The sequence below is a fragment of the Heterocephalus glaber genome, unplaced genomic scaffold (genome assembly GCF_053883595.1).
Source record: "Heterocephalus glaber isolate CG9 unplaced genomic scaffold, H.glaber_assembly_v1.0 deba00001553, whole genome shotgun sequence".
NCBI classification, from domain to species: domain Eukaryota; kingdom Metazoa; phylum Chordata; class Mammalia; order Rodentia; family Bathyergidae; genus Heterocephalus; species Heterocephalus glaber.
The window spans coordinates 10,268,533-10,280,542 of NW_028258344.1; the positions used below are offsets into that span (position 1 = coordinate 10,268,533).

The following is a 12,010-nucleotide window of genomic DNA, read 5'->3' on the forward strand; positions in this document are numbered from 1 at the left end:
ACCAGGCCACAACAAGCCTTTATTAGGGGAATAGATCTGCCGGGCTGTCTCTGAACAAAGGAGAGACAAAAGCAATATGGCTGGGGCAGGGAGAGTCTTTTATAGAGACTGGGGTGGGGCTTGTAGGGGCTGAGGTGGGGTTGAGTGAGGTAGTGATCAGGGAGTGGAGGAGCCGGTGACGTCACTAGGTGGTAGGGGGTGAGCGAGTATTAGGTTACTCTCTAGGTGGGACCAGGGGCATGCTGGGAGGAAGGGTTTATTCTTTGGTGGGAGCAACCATCTTGGCATGACATCACCCAGGGGAGGGGCAAGGCACCATAGGAAGAGGGCAGCTACTATACATAATAGCTGCTGAGGTAGTGGAAGACCTATCATTCCAGGCTTTTGTTTTATGACAGTTGGGCGAAGGTCTCTTCTTCTGGAGCTGCTTCCTGCTGACCAGGGGCGAAGATTGGGGCTAGACCTGGATCTGATGAGGCCTATGGCAAGTGGGGACCTCTTCTATTTGTCGTACTGGCTGGTACCCTGCCATGATGAATTCCGTGACTGTCTGGTTGGTGAATGCCCTCATTCGTTCCTGCAAGAAATTTTGAAAACAGCGAACCAGACAGGGTCCGAAGAGTAAGATAAGGCAGATGGTGACCAATGGTCCTATCAGAGGAAGGAGCCAGGGCAGCCAACTACTTAGGGAAAAGAGATTTTCATTTACCCAATTGTTCATGCGTTGATCAATGTTTGAGGCCCTTTCAGTGAGCCTTTTTGCTGCATCTCGTACTAAACCCGATTGATTTGTATAAAAACAACATTCCTCTCCTAGGAAAAGACATATACCACCCTTCTCTGCTGTAAGGAGATCTAGTCCCCTCCTATTTTGGAGAGTGACAGCCGCTAAGGAATCTAGTTGGTTCTGTAAAGTTGTGATTGATCTAGCTATTTCTTTAAGGCTGTCACTTAGCTCTTTAGAGAGAGTTTGGAATTGAGTTAGTGAGGTAGCTAGGCCCCCTACTCCTGTCCCTAAAGCAGCAGTGATGCCTAGTCCTACAAGTAAGGGTATTAATTGGACAGCTCGTTTGTGTCTGACCTGTGTTTTTGTTGGCACTGATAAAGTTTGATTATTGGGGGCTATATCAATGTTCGGGCTGAGGTAAACTAGAGTGCAAGTCCCTGTCCAGTTAGTTGGCAGGCACAGGTGGGCCGAAGTTCCACAAAGGAAGAAGATCCCTTGACTGGGTAAACAGAATTGGTTGTGTATGTCGAAAAGATGTGTGAGTTTGTTATTCTCCATTTCCCATATTCCTAGTGTTCCTGCCAGCACAGCACCTGTTAAGGGTTGAAAAGGTCTTTGGCGTGAAATTTGTTTGGCATTGTTGGTCTTATTTTCCCATTGGAGGAAGAATCTCCTGGTATCTACCAGAAGCCATTCTGGAGAATGGTTAAATGTTGGAATAAGGAGGCATTCTGAGACTGAGGGGGCTGTGTTGCAAGGAGTCCAGGGATGTATAGTCATGCAGGGCATATGTCGACCATTGCAAAACCCAGAATCTTTGCTGAGAAGACCCTGTGTCATAATTTTTGGAGCCCCAGTGAAGCGGACAGGCTGAACAAAGGGGGCATTTTGGGTGACCTTGTAGTTAGTATGACCTGATGGGGCCTGTAATTGTAATGTGTAATTACACTTCCAAGAGGGAAGGTGTCCCAACATGGAGCCCATGGACAAGTTACGCTGAAAACAAAGTGGGGCCTGAAAGCTCAAGATGATGTTACCAGCTATAGGTCCAAGTATAGGCTTTTCCTTACTCTCATATAGAGACAGGTTAGCCATGTACGACTGAAGGAGTTGGGCTGCACGACCTGTTTGTGTTCTTCTTGTCATATCAGTGATGCGAAAGTTGGTGAGGGACTGTTTATTAAATAACTGTAAAGGGTTTCCCATCTTATATTGAGGATGGTAAGTAAGACTGGTTGTAGCCCAGACTTTTGCAGGTACCGGGATGGCTGTATAAGAAGCAGTGGATAGGGACATACAGAGCCAACAGTTACTGGCTAGAGATGGGTTGAATTGATTTAATAGAGAGTGGGTTAGCTGGAGCATGTTATCTAGATAGTGTGGAAGTGAGGAGTGAGTCAATTGGAGGTCATTGTATATGTGTGTAGGGTTGACGGGTAAGGGTGGGGCCATGGAAACTGCATGTAGAGGAAAGAGGAAGATGGAGATGAGGGCACTTAGGAGAATTGTGATGTGGACCCCGTAGTGTATGATGGAATGGTGAAGAGTCTTGTCAAAGGGAAGGAGAGAGGAGTGAAGAAACATTTTGTGTATTTGTGAGGACAAATAAGAATACTGGGAAGGGTGATAATTAGGTAATAGGTTACCGTGAGAGAAAAAAAAAAAAACTTGTGAGGGAGCCCTAATGACAGCTGTTAGTTACCCTTGATAAATTACTGTAGACAACCAATAATACTAATGAGGGTAATGATGAGGTAGTATATTGCTGCCAGAATACATTTGTCTATGGTTTTCCAGTCTCTTGGGGCAGTGGCAGTGAGCCCAATCCCAAAGAGAAGGCCCGAAAGAATTAATAAGAGAAGGCTGAGGATATCTGTAGGTGACCCTGTGTATATGGAATCATAATACCCCATGGGTCCCCTAACAAAGGGGAATGTCTTGAGGCAGATGAAGGTGTGTGTACAAACAGCAAATGAGGAGAAAAGAAAAGAGCTCTATCTCAAAACATGAAAAATCAGCTAGTGTTCCCTGTAACCAGAGGTCTGTTACCCACTGGAAGATTGTCTCAGGGATGTCGTCCTGTGGGGAGCACCAAGCGACGTTTTCCAGAGCACACTCAAGGAAGGCCCGAAACTGCTGCTGTAAGAGGATGTGCATCTGTATTACCTAGGAAAGTCAATTGGATTTTGAGCCGATAAAGTTAGAGATGTCAATGAGAGAGAGAGGTTAACTTTCCTCTGGAATCTGTGTGAGAGTACGGAATAATCTGAGTTTAGTAGGTCCTGTGAAAATAGAGGAGTATCTGGCAGTGTTAGATTGTTGTTCAGGCTGTTTTATCTGGGAATCTGGAGGAGCCTTTTTTATCCTGGAAAGATGGAACCAGGGGACTCTTTCCTGGAGTTTTACCGCAGTAGGAGTTATTAATGAAACAGTGAAAGGTCCCTCCCAATGTGGCTGGAGGGGTCTTGGGGACAGGGTCTTGAGATATACCTGGTCACCTGGAGAAAGAGGAGGAGGATGTAGAATACCTGACGAGTCCGGAAAGGGGAGAGTTTGGTTAGCCAGAGTTTGAAGGAGACGACGGGCATAGTTAAGTGTTGGGATATAATCAGCAAGTGCTGGTGATGGGTCTGGTAAGTTAGAAAACAAGAGAGGTCGTCCATACATCAACTCAAAGGGGGTTAAATTTAATGGTTTTCGTGGTGTCGAGCGAAGCCTCATGAGAGCTAAAGGGAGGAGGGTAATCCAATTTTGTTTGAGCTCTATTGAGAGTTTAGTTAGCTGAATTTTAATTAACCCATTGGCTCGTTCTACCTTGCCTGATGATTGAGGTCGATATGGGATGTGTAGTTTCCACTGTATATTGAGTGTCTCTGTTACCTGTCGGGTGATCTGAGAGATGAAGGCAGGTCCATTGTCTGATTGAATGGAACGTGGAAGGCCAAATCGAGGAATGATTTCTGTTAGGAGCACATGAACTACAGCAGCTGCTCCTTCTGACCTGCAGGGAAAGGCCTCTATCTACCCCGTGAAAGTATCTACCAAGGTTAGGAGATATTTAACCTTTTTTACAGGTGGCATATGTGTGAAATCAATTTGCCAATCTTCTCCTGGTAGTTGTCCCCTGGACTGGTGAGTCTTTGTGCGTGTTTGAAAGCCACCTTGGGGACTGGTGGTTGAGCAAATGGGACAGGCCTGTGTTATTGTCTGTGTGTGTGACGCTAAGGATGGGTGGTATAGAAAAGGCCTGAGAAGGTGCAGGAGGGGTTGGGTTCCTATATGGAGTGAGTTATGTATGTCAGTGAGGAGAGGAATTATTTGATCATCAGGTATGACATGGCATCCCCGATATAGAAGCCAATCATTTCTTAGTGTAGCACCCTTTTTCATGTATTTGGACTTTTCCTGAGGAGAGTAGTTAGGTTTTAAGGGTGGAATGATTAACAACTGGTTTTGGCTTTGGGGAACACATTGTTGTGCCATATTGCGGGCAGTTTGATCTGCTCTGTTGTTTCCCTGAGCTATAGGAGAGGAAGATGATTGATGTCCTTTACAATGAATGACCCCCACTTGTGTTGGGAGGGTGGCCGCTTAGAGAAGGGCATGTATTAGACGTCCATTAATAATGGGTGTCCCTTTTGTGGTCATAAAGCCTCTTTCTCTCCAAGTGGAGTTATGAGAGTGTAGGATGTGGTATGCATATTTGGAGTCAGTATAAATATTGCCTCGCCTGTTGTGAGCTAGAGTAAGAGCTCGGATGAGTGCAATTAATTCTGCTTGTTGAGAGGTAGTGTTGTGTGGGAGTGTGTTAGCCTCAATGGTCTGTGTGAAAGAAACTATTGCATATCCTGCCCCCTTCTGGCCAGGCACATGGCTGGAAATTGAGCTGCCATCAATAAACCATGTGAATTCTGGGTCTGAGATAGCCTCTGAGGAGACATTAGGGAGAGAGGGAAGGAGGTTTTCAATTGTTTCTGTGCACGAGTGGGAGAGTGTCTGAACAGGCTCAGGAAGGAGAGTGGCTGGGTTAAGGGAGGGGCAGGACTGAAGAGAGAAAGATGGGTTTTCTATAAAAGTGGTATGGAAGAGCTGTAGCCTAGAGGGGGACAGGTGTGAGAGGCTATAATGAGTAAGTCCTGTAGGCGGTGGGGTGACTTCACTGTCGTTGGTTGGCCAAAGGTAAGTTTGGAACTTTCTTGGGCTAAGAGGGAAGCGGCCGCCAGAGCACGTAAATATGTAGGCCAGCCTCGGACTGTGTAATCAAGCTGTTTAGACAGGTAGGCAACTGGGACAAAGTGTGATCCTATGTTTTGTCCCAGAACTCCCAAAGCCAATCCTGTTCGTTCAGTGACATACAGAATGAATGGCTTTTGAAGATCTGGGAGAGCCAGTGCTGGGGCAGAGAGGATAGCAGCCTGAAGCCTGAGAAATGGTCCCTTGATAGAAGTATTATTTATAGGTTCATTTGGGTCTCCCTTGGAAGCATCATACAGGGGTTTAGCAAGTAGACTGAAGTTTGCTATCCATAAGCGGAGAAAGCCTGCGAGCCCCAGGAAAGACAGGATCTCAGCCTTGGAGGAGGGGATGGGGAGGTCCCAAATAAGTTGTTTACGGTCCAAGGTGATCTCTCGTTGCTGATATGAGATCTTAACCCCAAGGTATTGTACTGTGAGTTGGGAGAGTTGGGCCTTGTCCCTAGAGACTCGGTACCCCTTTTTATATAAGAAATTAAGTAATGAGGCCGTGTGTTGTTGAGAGAGTGTGAAGGTGGGGCTGCACAAAAGTAAGTCATCTACATATTGGAGCAGCTTAGAGGGAGACAGGTTTAACTTTAAGAGGTCAGTAGCCAAGGCCTGTCCAAAGAGGTGTGGACTATCCCGGAAACCCTGTGGAAGAACTGTCCAAGTAAGTTGTTGAGAGTGTCCTGTATCAGGGTCAGTCCATGTGAAAGCAAAAAGATTTTGTGAGTTGGGGTGTAGGGGGATGGTGAAAAAGGCATCTTTGAGGTCTAGAACCGTGAAATAACGTGAAGAAGAGGGGATATGGGACAGTAATGTGTAGGGGTTGGGAACAACAGGGTGTAAAGGAAGTATGGCAGAATTGATGGCTCTTAAGTCTTGTACTAATCTGTAGGAACCATTTGTTTTTAAAACTGGAAGGATAGGAGTGTTGTAGGGGGAGTGAGTTGGTCTGAGAAGTCCCTTGTTGAGTAGACTGGTAATTACAGACTTTAATCCTTTTAAATGTTTTAATGCTAAAGGGTATTGGGGAACATTTGGAAATTGAGTGATATCTTTGAGAGAGATCTGAATGAGAGGGTGATGTTTAGCCACAGAAGGGGTAGAGGTGTCCCAGACTGAGGGGTCAATATAAAGCTCCCTAGGAGAAGGTGAAGTTAGATTGGGAGTTGAATCTGTCAGGGGGGCAGCCAGGAGCAGCAGAATACTGGTAGGGTCTAAATTGGCTGAGTGAAGGGTGAGTGAAGCCCTAAATTTAGTTAAAATATCTCTCCCCAAGATGGGGGTAGGGCAGCTAGGAATAACCAAGAAACTATGTGAAAATGTACTGCCCAGCAGAGAACAAGCTAGGGGTGGTGTACTTAGTGGGCTTGAGTGTATTCCCTGAACTCCCACAATAGTTACTGTGGAGGGATGTGTAGGACCTGAGTACTGTGGTAAGGCCGAATAGGTAGCCCCCGTATCAAGTAAAAATGAAATAGGCCTACCTGAGACGCTGACAGTTACCCTGGGCTCATTGAGAGTGATGGCCGTGGGGGCTGTAGATGACCCTGGGCACCGTCAATCCTCCGTCGCCAGGCCGATGAGCTCTGACAGAGACGTCCCCACACCTGCTGACTGGGTTTGAGGAGGGGATGGCCTCTTACCTCTTTGGCGAAGGGGACAGTCAACCCTCCAGTGACCCGTCTGCTTGCAGTCGGGACAAGGGCCAGGCGGTGGCTTGGGATTGGGACATTCTCTAGCCCAGTGTCCAGTCTGATTACACTTAAAACAGGCCCCAGGAGGCCCATCACGAGTAAATGTCCTTTTGCAGGACGGTGGTTTACCCTGTAGGGCTGCTGCCAGCATCTGGTAATTGGCCACTTTTTGTTGTTTTGCTTGTTCCTCACGGTGATTGAACACCTTAAAAGCAACATTGAGGAGCTCAGTTTGTGTGGCCTGGGGGCCCTCCTCAACCCTTTTTAGTTTTCTCCTGATGTCAGGGGCAGACTGTGAAATAAAATGGGTGTTAATAACAATCGTGCCTGCCTGAGAGGTGGGATCAATTTTGGTATATTTTTGAAGAGCATCAGCCAACCTAGAAAGAAACTGTGCTGGATTTTCTTGGGGTCCCTGAGTTATTTCCCTAATTTTATCAAAATTAACTGTCTTTTGTGAAATTCTCTTTAAGCCTTCTCCGAGACAAACAATCATGTAGTCTCGGAGATCTCTGCCTGGGTCTCCATCCTGGTAAGTCCAATCAGGTTGAGTATCTGGCACTGCCTGGGTACCCACTAGTTTAGTTGGATCTGTGGCATGAAAATCATCTGCTGCTGCCTGGGCTGCCCTACAGACCCTCTGGCGTTCCTCTGGGGAGAGAGTAGTTGAAAGAATTGTATAAATATCTCGCCAGGTCATATCATAAGACTGAGTAAGGTAGCGAAATTCTTTGATATAAACATCGGGATCAGAGAAAAAGGAGCCTAGGCGTTTTTCAATTTGAGAAAGGTCAGAGAAAGAGAAGGGAACATGTACTCTAACAATGCCCTCAGTCCCGGCTACCTCTCGGAGGGGCATCTGTGTGGCCAGGGCTAAAGGTGGAAGGGTGGGATAGCGAGAACGGGTGTGGGGTGGGGAGATGTGAGGTGTAGGGGATGGGGTAGGAGGAGGTAAAGGAGGGTCACAAGATGGCGGGGGAGAAGAAGGAGACAAAGGAGAGGTAAAAGATGGCGGAGGAGGAGGGTCACAAGATGGCGGAGGAGAAGGGCCATGTGGTGAGGTGAAAGGAGACAAAGAGGTACAAGATGGCGGAGGAGGAGGGTCACAAGATGGCGGAGGAGAAGGGCCATGTGGTGAGGTGGAAGGAGACAAAGAAGAGGTACAAGATGGCGGAGGAGAAGAAGCACGGGATGAGACATAAGAAGAATTTGGGGGTTTATAAGGTGGGGGAAGTGTTAGTGGTGAGTGATCAGCTGGATCAAATGAGTCAGAATCAGAAAGAGTGGAATCGGGAAGGATGGACTGTGAGGCTTGGGCTAGGAGTACTTGAGAAGGAGAACAGGATTGACAGAGGGAGGGCCGAGAGCGTAGGTAGAAAAAGGCTTGTATGTAGGGGATTTCTGACCATTTGCCATTGCGCTGACAGAAGTTGTGTAAATTCTGTAGTATATTAAAATCAAAAGTGCCATTTTCAGGCCATTGAAACCCATTATCTAATTTATACTGAGGCCAAACCTGATTACAATAGAAAACAAGTCTTTTTGGCTTAAAGTCTGGTCCCAACAATCCAAGGGGTTTAAGTTGTGCCAGGAAGCAGCCCAGAGGCGTTGAGGGAAGGGGTTTGGATTGTTGGGCTCCCATGTTAGGGTGGGTGAGGAGGAGATAGCCCCCTGGGAGAGGGACAAAGGGGAGAAGTGTCCTTGTCTCCTTTGACAATCTCCGAGTTAGTCTCCCAGAGGGAGAGAACGAGAGGAGCCGGGCCAATGGGACGTCTCTCAGGGGCACGGTCCTGGGCCCAGGGCCCGTGGGGGTTTCTCTGACCAAGCGCTTGGATTTCTGAGAAGTCCCCAAAGGGAGAGAAAATGAGACAGAGAACCCAACGAGAGGGAGGCTGAACTGCCTACTCACCCAGAGATTGGTGACCGGTGTGGATGTGTAGTGTCAGCAATGGCAAAGGTAGAAAGCCCCGGCAGGTCCTGGCAACGGCAGATAGGGTTGGTCCGATGGAGATGGCCAAAAAGGCCAATCAACCCCGTCCTGCGGGGGATCGTCCGTTAATGGACCATCTACCATCCGAGTCACAGCACCAGAAATGTCAGGTAAAAGTGCCGAAGACCAAGACCAGACCAGGCCACAACAAGCCTTTATTAGGGGAATAGATCTGCCGGGCTGTCTCTGAACAAAGGAGAGACAAAAGCAATATGGCTGGGGCAGGGAGTCTTTTATAGAGACTGGGGTGGGGCTTGTAGGGGCTGAGGTGGGGTTGAGTGAGGTAGTGATCAGGGAGTGGAGGAGCCGGTGACGTCACTAGGTGGTAGGGGGTGAGCGAGTATTAGGTTACTCTCTAGGTGGGACCAGGGGCATGCTGGGAGGAAGGGTTTATTCTTTGGTGGGAGCAACCATCTTGGCATGACATCACCCAGGGGAGGGGCAAGGCACCATAGGAAGAGGGCAGCTACTATACATAATAGCTGCTGAGGTAGTGGAAGACCTATCAAATACATGAAAAAAGTTTAACATCACTGACCATCAGAGAAATACCAATTAAAAGAACACTGAAAATATCATCTTACTTCAGAAATGGCTATCACCAAGAAATCAAATAATAATGTTATCGGTAAGTCTGTCGGTAAAAAGGAACCCTTCTACATTGTTGGTGGAAATGTAAACTAGTACAATCTCTAAGGAGATAAATACAAAGAATCTTCAAAAAATTCAAAATAGAAATTCCATTTGATACAGCTTAGGTATCTTCCCAAGAGTTAAAGTCATCATATTACAGTGCTACATGCATACCCATGTTTAAAACAGAACAATTTATAATAGCTAAATGTTGAAAACAGTCTATATAACAGCAGATATCCATTAAACAGATGAATGGATAAAGAAAATATGGTATTTATACATGATAGAGTACTGTGTTGCCATACAGAAGGATAAACTTGAAGTATTTGCAAGTAAATGGATGCACCTAAAGACCATACTATTATGTCAAATAAATTGGATACACAAGTTTAAATACTGCATGGTTTCTCTTATACAAGATATCCAAAATATAAATAAAGAGCAAAATAAAACACAGATAATATAAAGTAGGGAGATCTCTTTCAAATGGGAAGGGAAACAAGAGTCAAGGTGAGCAGGGAGAGATGGGAGGGAAAGGTGATAAAAAAAGAAATAAGATGTGTTATGTAAATGTACAAACTCCTCCATGATAAATGTAATCATTATGTATTCAAATATGTACTAATAAATAATAAATACAAGTAAAGAAGAAAGGGCCAGGGATTTAGCTCAGTGGTGCCACCACCTGCCTCACAAGCTCAAGGTCCCAAGTTCGATCCCTGGTACCAAAAAAAGTAAAGAAGAAAAAGAACAAAAGAAATAATGGATTATCTCTAGCTAAAAGATATAAAATCTAAAAATTTTTAAAATTCACAGTGGGGTTTAAAAGCAGATACAACATTAGAAAACAATTAGAAATCACCTAAATTGATACATAGAGAAGAAAGAAAGGAAGAAAGAAAGAAAAAAGAAAAGAAAAGAAAAAAATGGAGAGTAAAAGAAAAATGGTTGGTATCAAGTGGTTTCATTTAGAGTAACTGGAGTACAAAAATAGTTGAAACAATAAAGGTAAAAATTTTTCTAAATCTGATAATAATCAATCCTTATGTCAAAATAGTTCAATGAATTCTACCAGGAAAACACAAAGAAAAGGAAAACTGTAGCAGCATACATAAAAATCAAATTGGTGAAAACCAACCAATACCAAAATGAGACAATGATATAACAACAACAACAACAAAACCCAGACCAACATCCCTTGTAAACATATCTACAAAGCTGGGTATGTATCTCAGTAGTAGAGCTTGCCTAGCATGGACAAAGGCTGAGGTTTAATCTCCAGTACTGGAAAATAAAACAACATCCAAAATGAAACAAAAAAATCGAAAGATGGAATTCCAGAAAGATGGCAGAGCAAGCAATAAGGAGAAACAAATCAATCTCTCTAAGATTTAGAATTCAGACACTGGAAAGTAATAAGTTGGAAATAAAAGAAGGAAGGAGGTGGATCTCCAGGATCCAAGATTGTTCTGAAGGGAAAATTAGAGCCCACAGAGATGTGAAGAGACAGACCACAACACAGAGCAAAGGAAGGGGCAATCTGTACTTTCTCTCTGGGTCCTGGCTCCTGGCTCCTGGCAAGAGAAAGGAAGATCAAATCAAGAGAGACACAGTGAAAATAGATGATACTCTATAGGGCTTCAGGGAGACATGCACCAGTGGAATGGAGCATTAGATGCTGTGCACTCTAACAGCTGATCAGTGACTCTAGTCCAAGTTACTGCAGTGGTGCCTGGACACTGTGCTTGGTAGGACACCATTTTAGGGAGGGGCCAACTGAACCCAGGACTCAGAGCATCTGGGGGTTGGCTTCATCTTAGGGCTCTCAGTGTTAAAATCCCACAGTGACTGGGTGAGGGACAATCATGGGAGACATCCTGGGTCAGGGAGTCCTGGTCAGGCAGGCAAAAGATATCCAGAATGTTACAAAGTAAACAGCTCAGGCCCCAAACCCATGACCAAAGGCTGGGCTCAGCATAAACTTCTACGGATTTAAAAGTACTGTACCAGAACCAGCACCCTGCCCTAAGCGTACTGTAGGCTTGCTGAGATTATCTAGCATGGATCTGGGCTCTGACTACCTACTTTGTCTACCAGTGAGAGCAGAGTCACATTCTAAATTGGAAACTAACACAAAACTGTAGACCCTAGAACATAACCACAGGCTTGAAATCACAGAGAAATTTCTAATTATTTTTCCTGTTTATTGGGTTTTGTTTTATTGTTTATTTTTGGTTTTTTGTGACTGCAAACATTGTTTTTGTTTTGTTTTGTTTTGTTATGTTCTTTTTTTTTTTTTGCCTTCTTTCTTTCCTCCTGTCTTCTTTACCAGTTTTCCAAGGCTTGCATAATGTTCCTTTGTCCTTAAGCCCTGCTTCCAATCTCCTTTTATTTCTCCAGTTTTTCCTCTTATTCCTTTTAAATTTTCTCCCCAGAGGGTAAAAATCACTCTACTGAATGGATATTTATTGTATATAATTTTCTGATCTGTCTTAGATTTTATTGTATAACTATAAATTTTATACCTATAGTAAATGGTGGCAAATTAATAGTTATAGTTTGTCATTTTCTAGTCTATTCTTCATGCTATTGCTATTACTTATTGTACTGGTTTAGCCAAGGTGACATAGTTCTCATGATTAATAGATCTTTCTTGTATACCAGTATCTTGTCTGGGGGTTATAAACAATACTATAGTCAAGTACCAAAGAATTAGGTACTA

General features: G+C 44.8%; 1 protein-coding gene and 1 pseudogene across 4 annotated transcripts in view; both read right to left on the reverse strand.

Annotated features, from left to right (window-relative positions):
• Positions 1–12,010, reverse strand: part of Pde7a (phosphodiesterase 7A) — a 169,077-nt gene that overhangs the window by 98,004 nt on the left and 59,063 nt on the right. The gene's annotated exons all lie outside the window — the stretch shown is intronic.
• LOC147824134 (small ribosomal subunit protein uS5 pseudogene) overlaps positions 1–12,010 on the reverse strand; it is a 63,572-nt pseudogene continuing 51,562 nt past the window's right edge. The window contains exon 1 of the transcript XR_015442714.1: positions 1–12,010. This exon is cut by the window's right edge and continues 51,562 nt beyond it. The product of XR_015442714.1 is annotated as a small ribosomal subunit protein uS5 pseudogene (transcript).